At 43.3% G+C, this 5,921-nt stretch overlaps 1 pseudogene; it reads right to left on the bottom strand.

The window, feature by feature from the left end:
• Nucleotides 1-184: 184 nt before the first annotated feature.
• Nucleotides 185-5,433, bottom strand: LOC110595428 (annotated as a pseudogene).
• Between the last annotated feature and the right edge of the window lie 488 nt (nucleotides 5,434-5,921).

Below are 5,921 nucleotides of genomic sequence, written 5' to 3'. Positions count from 1 at the left end.
GCGTGGTAGCACGCACCTGTAGTTCAGCTACTTGGAAGGCTGAGGCGGAAGGATCACCGGAGCCCAGCAGGTTGAGGCTGCGGTGGCCGGGAGCGGCCACTGCACTCCAGTCTGGGCGACAGAGTGAGACTCCAACTCGAAAAAAGAAAAAAAAATCCATGCTTGTACACGTGGTTCCATCTACATCTGGGAGCAGGGTTCTGCAGATAACAGGCAGTGCAGCTGCACTTGTCTGATGCCCCTTTGCAGATGCAGCCCTAGGCACCCTGGGCACAGCCCATGGGGCAGCAGGAGCAGTGGCTCTTCTTGCAGAAGGTGCATTTGCATTCTTTGCACTTGCAGGTGCCAGCACAGGTGCAGCATTCACCAGTGGCACAGGAGCAGCTAGGGACCACTTGAGGACAGGTAAGGGTAGAGTACCCAGGCAAGGTGAGAGGTCGCAGGGCAGGTGGGAGGTATGGTCAGAACTACATGTTATTTTTTTAATTTTAATTTTATTTTTATTTTTAAGGTGTGGGGTACAATTCAGGGTTAGGTATACAAATGTTCATTATGCAGGTACCCTTGTTGATGAGGTGTGTCCCCCCCTTCCCTAGCAGTTTCCTTTAACTGCCAATCCTACCACCACCCCAGCAGTTTCCCACTGCTGCCAATCCCTTTCTTATAGTATTATGATAATTGTTCAAGGTCCACTTATGAGTGAGAACATATGGTACTCTGTTCTTTGTTTCTGTGGTAGGGCACTGAGTATGATCGACTCTAAATCCATCCAAGTCGCTGCAAAGCCCATATGTTTGTCCTTCTTTATGGCTGCATAATATTCCATTATATGTACCACATTTTTAAAATCCAGTTCAGTTTCGATGGGTAGCAGGGTTGATTCCATGTTTTTGCTATTGTGAATAGTGCTGCAATAAACATGTGTGTGCAGGTATCTTTTTTTGTAGAATGATTTTGAGTTCCTCTGGGTATATTCCCAATAATGGGATTGCTGGGTCATATGAAAGGTCAATTTCTAGCAGAACTACGTTTTAATATCACACAACTTGTCCTCTAACATCCTGAGATTCACACCTAATTTTATTTCATTTATTTATTTGCTGAGCAAGAATCTCATTCTGTCGCCCAGACCCTTCTGCCTCAGCCTTCCAAGCAGCTGGAACTGCAGGCACACACTTGGTTAATTTTTTTTATTTAGTGTAGAGATGAGGGCGCACCTAGTTACCCAGGCTGTTCTAGAACCCATGGGCTCTGCCTCCTAAAGTGTTGGGATCATAGACCACATCTAATTTCTACACATTAGAAATTGCCCCTTCAAAACAGGGACAAACAGAATTCTTCTACATGATCTACTAATTTGCATTCTGAGCCTCCTGACCACCCTGCATGACAGGTTTTATTTCCTTCCTGTTGACACACAAGAAAGTGGTTACTGGGACAGTTTTAATGATTTGTCCAGGGTTGATCAACCAGTCGTGGCAGAGCTGGGGCCAGGCCCAGTTTTCTCATTTTCGAGTCTCTAACCTTATTACCCTCTGATAAGGCATCATGCTGAGGCCAGGGCCTGGTCTTCCACTTTGACAGGACACAGCTAGCCCTAAGGTCACGAAGTGCTCTTTTTTCCTGATTGTTGGTTGTCCCCAGTTAGTGTAGTGCCCTTGAGTTATCTAGGCAGGGACAGGGCTTCTCTTTCTGTGCCAGATAACCATGAAGAAGCTCTCTGCCCTCACTTGCTGCATTGTAGAGTTTTTACCTTCTCATGCAGAATCACTTTGATGTTTGCCTTTTGTGCCAGGATTCAGGATTTGGAGTCCAGGGTTTCATCCTCTTGAGGTTCTTTGAATACTGAACTCTCAGATGCTACTTAATATAATGGGTCTTCGCGATTAGCCTGAGCAGCATGGTGAGACCTCGCCTCTGAAAAAAAATGAAAAAATAAAATAAAATAATGCGTCCTCTGTGAGTGTGGAGTTTATCTGCTGGCCATGTGATTTCCCCAAACTGGAGCCAAGGCACAAGAGTCATAAAGGTAGGGAAGGAAGATGATCACTTTTGGTTCCTTTGCTTTGGTCTCACATTTTGTCAGCATATCCCGTCCAGGACACAGTAGAAAACAGCTTCCTTCCCTCAAACAAACATGAAGTCCACCAAAGGAAAATAATGGAAGCTGAAATGCAGAACCTCTTGCTTGGTTCTGCCTTGTGGGGATGAGGAAACCATCTGCCCACAGACCGGTCAGAAAGACTTCCATGGGGACTGTCTTAGTCCATTTGGCTGCCATAACAGAACACCATAGACTAGTGGCCTATGCACAACATAAATTTATTTCTCACAGTTCTGTAGTCTAGAAAGTCCTGGATCAAGGTGCTGGGAGATTTGGTGTCTAGTGAGGAAGCCCTCTGGAGTCCCTTTTGTAAGGACATTGGCCTCATTCAGGAGGCGTCACCCTCATGACTTAATCACCTCCCAGTTCTATCCCATTGGGGGTTAGGATTTCAGTATATGAGGACACATACATTCAATATATAACAAGGACACAAAAGCTCATGGGAGAGTACCATGAAACTTGGAAAATGCTGTCCTAAAAACCCTGTGGCTGGATAGGATGGTAAATCCCAAATCAAAACAAATCTTCGGCACAATGTAAATACAATTAAAAAGAAAGTCTGGCCAGATTCGGTGGCTCAGCCTAATCCCATGGGAGGCCGAGATGAGTGGATTACCTGAGCCCATGGATTCGAGACCAGCCTGGAAAACTTGGCGAGGCCTCGTCTCTACAATAAATCAAAAATTAGCTGGGCGTGGTAGCACGCACCTGTAGTTCCGGCTACTTGGAAGACTGAGGTGGAAGGATTACCGGAACCCAGCAGGTTGACCCTGGGGTAGCCGTGAGTGTGCCACTGCACTCCAGCCTGGACGACGAAGTGAGACTCCAACTCAAAAAACAACAACAACGAACAACAACAGCCACAACAAAACAAAGAGAAAGTCTGCAGTCTTTGTTAGTGGTGCAGTGATTAGGGTTTTGAGAAATTATGAATGAGGATGAACTTGGGGTCTGAGGCAGAGGGCTCAGATGAGAGTGAGGTGTGATAGAGCTGGGCGTACACCAAAGAAGATTCTCCTTTTCCTGATAAAAACCCCAAGTTCTCCTGTATCTACAAAAAATAAAAATTAGTCAGGTGTGGTGGTGCACACTTGTAATTCTAGCTACTCAAGAGGCTGAGGCTGGAAGACCACTTGAGCTCAGGAGTTTGAGGTTGCAGTGAGCTACAATTACACCACTGTACTCAAGACTGGGCAACAGAGTGAGTCACCATCTCTAGAGCAAATAAAAAAGAAGTGTAGCTGGGCATGGTGGCTCATGCCTGTGATCCCAGCACTTTGGGAGATGGAAGCGAGAGGATTGCCTGAGCCTACGGGTTCAAGACCAGCCTGGGCAACTTGGCGAGACCTTGTCTCTACAATAAATCAAAAAATTAGTTGGGTGTGTGTCAGAGTCCAGCTCCACAGAGAGAGTCAGGACCTGACTAGAGAGAATCAGGAACGGCGACGAAGAAAAGACGAACACGACAGGAATCCCCTTCCTGGGGAGAGCTCAAGACTCTGCCAATTTTTATTCAATTCTTACAAGCTTATATAGTTTTTTTACTGACCCCCCCACCCACAAAATGTATCCCATGTTACACATTAAATGTTTACATTATGTTTTTTCTTTTGTTTATGGGGAAGTTGACCTTTACAAGTTTCATTTTGTTTCTTCCTACTACCAGGTGATGTAACAAAATACCAGCTGCCAATTTATCAGCCACGTCCTGTGACCCCTAGGTCACCTGAATCTCTTCCCTTTGCTATTCTATTTCTTTTCCTTTACTAATCTATTTTCTTAATTCTACCCTTATATATACTTTCAGCAGCAATATATTGACTTGTTTTTTCTTTTATATAACCACCCTTATCTTACCCACTACGAATTCTTAATACTATTAATTTAAAAATTTAACTTTCTTAATTCTAATTGCCTTATCTATATTACTTGCTATTTTCTTATCACCTATTTTATATTTTATATTTCTAAACAAAACATGTCTAAATCTACACATATATGAAATTAATCTTACTTCTAATCCTAAATGTATTTAATTTTAAACCTACATTAAGTGTGTATAATTTTAAGTTTACCTTAAAACTTATTTCCTATTCCTTATATTTAACTAATACCTACATCTATAATAAACATTTATCTTTTAATTATAACTGCTATTTATTTAATTCTAACCCTTACTTTAATTTTAACCTTCTTTCTAATTAAACTATATTTCTTAAATCAAAAGGCCTGTCTGTGACTTGTTTTTCCCGAAAACACCTGTTTTTGGAGATACTCTGTCTCAGTTTTTCACTTCCTCATCAATCACAACTGTCAATGTTGTTACTTATAAAGGGTGTGAGGACTGTACTTGTTTTTCCTTTTCAGCTAAAGGTTGCAAAATTTGCATTCCTTTGTCTCTTCAGGGGGGAAATTTTTGCTGTTGAGCCCTTTTTACATTTCTATACATAGGTTTACTGCTAATTCCACATCCTTGCACATTCTAGCTGATTCTTGTATGTCTCAAGGGAAGTGTTTTTCAAGCCGAAGCACACTTTCCTTTAAGGCCAAAAGGGGCCCTTCAATAGGATCCATGGGGCTCCTCCTCCATCATGGCCGCTCTCTACTGGGGCTCTGCTCCCAGTCAGCGTTTTTCCCATTTTCGGGTAACCTCCATCTTGCCTCGTTAGGGGTTGCGGCTTCCGGCAGGTGTGGAGGTGTACGCCTATAGTTTCAGCTAGTTGGAAGGCTGAGGTGGAAGGATCCCCTGAGCCCAGGAGGTTGAAGTTGTGGTAGCTGTGAGCATGCCACCGTACTCCAGCCTGGGCCACAGAGTGAGACTGACTCAAAAAAAGTAAAAAACAAAAAAACGAAATGTAGGCTCCAGAGCCCATGCTTTTAACCACTCTATAGGGAGTTCAGGTCATTTGAGGAGAGGACGGTCAGGGAGGCTTCTCAATATCAATTATCTATTAATTGAAGGTATTTTTTTCCCAATGTATCTGAATGAAGTCCGAGAAAATTAAAAAGAAAACTAGATGCAACCTCCTTAACAGATGAGGCTCTTGTCCGGAAATTTTTTTTTAAACACAGTTAGTTATCATCAAATGCCTTTTAATAAGTAAAGTTATCATCAAATGCTGAGTGATATACCTTCAAGCCAAATCAAGCAAACAGAATCTATGTCCTCTACAGACTGACCCTTATGACTACGCAGAGGACATGGATGTTTGAACAATGAACCAACAACAAGTATTAAAAGGCAAGATACAATTCAGTATTTACCTGATATCAAGGACTTTTCTACTCCACCAGAGTGGGCCTGGCAGCAATAGGAGAAAGGCGTCCTGGAAGAAATGGGAGACAGAAGTGAAGAAAAGGCAGGTGATGAAAGCTTCTTTGGGTTTAACTTGAGAGACCAAAGACAGATGGGTCTGAAGAGTGGGCCTAAGCCAAACCAAGTCTTATTGGCCTCCTGCCCAGGACCATGTCTAACGCACCAATCACAGACGGGGCCTTTGTTCCACCCAACGTCAGTCATTCAACATACACTGTATATTCTGCTCAGCAGGCATGCCCACTAGCTCTTTGTGTTCTGCTGTCCCAGGACTCAGAGGGAGGCTGTGTTACAAGTTTCCCCTTCAACAGGCATAAAAGATGGGTCCTCTAGACCAATAACAATCAAGGAAATTGATTATGTCATAAGAAAACTACCTACAAAAAAAAAGTCCTGGACAAGATGGCTTTCCAACAGAATTCTACAAAACATACAAGGAGGAAGCCGGGCTCAGTGGCTCAGCCTGTAATCCTGCGCCTTTGGGAGGCTGAGGTGAGT

This window comes from Carlito syrichta, unplaced genomic scaffold (genome assembly GCF_000164805.1).
Source record: "Carlito syrichta isolate Samal-C Ts95f unplaced genomic scaffold, Tarsius_syrichta-2.0.1 Scaffold301870, whole genome shotgun sequence".
NCBI classification, from domain to species: Eukaryota; Metazoa; Chordata; class Mammalia; order Primates; family Tarsiidae; genus Carlito; species Carlito syrichta.
This window is presented reverse-complemented; position numbering and strand designations above follow the sequence as displayed.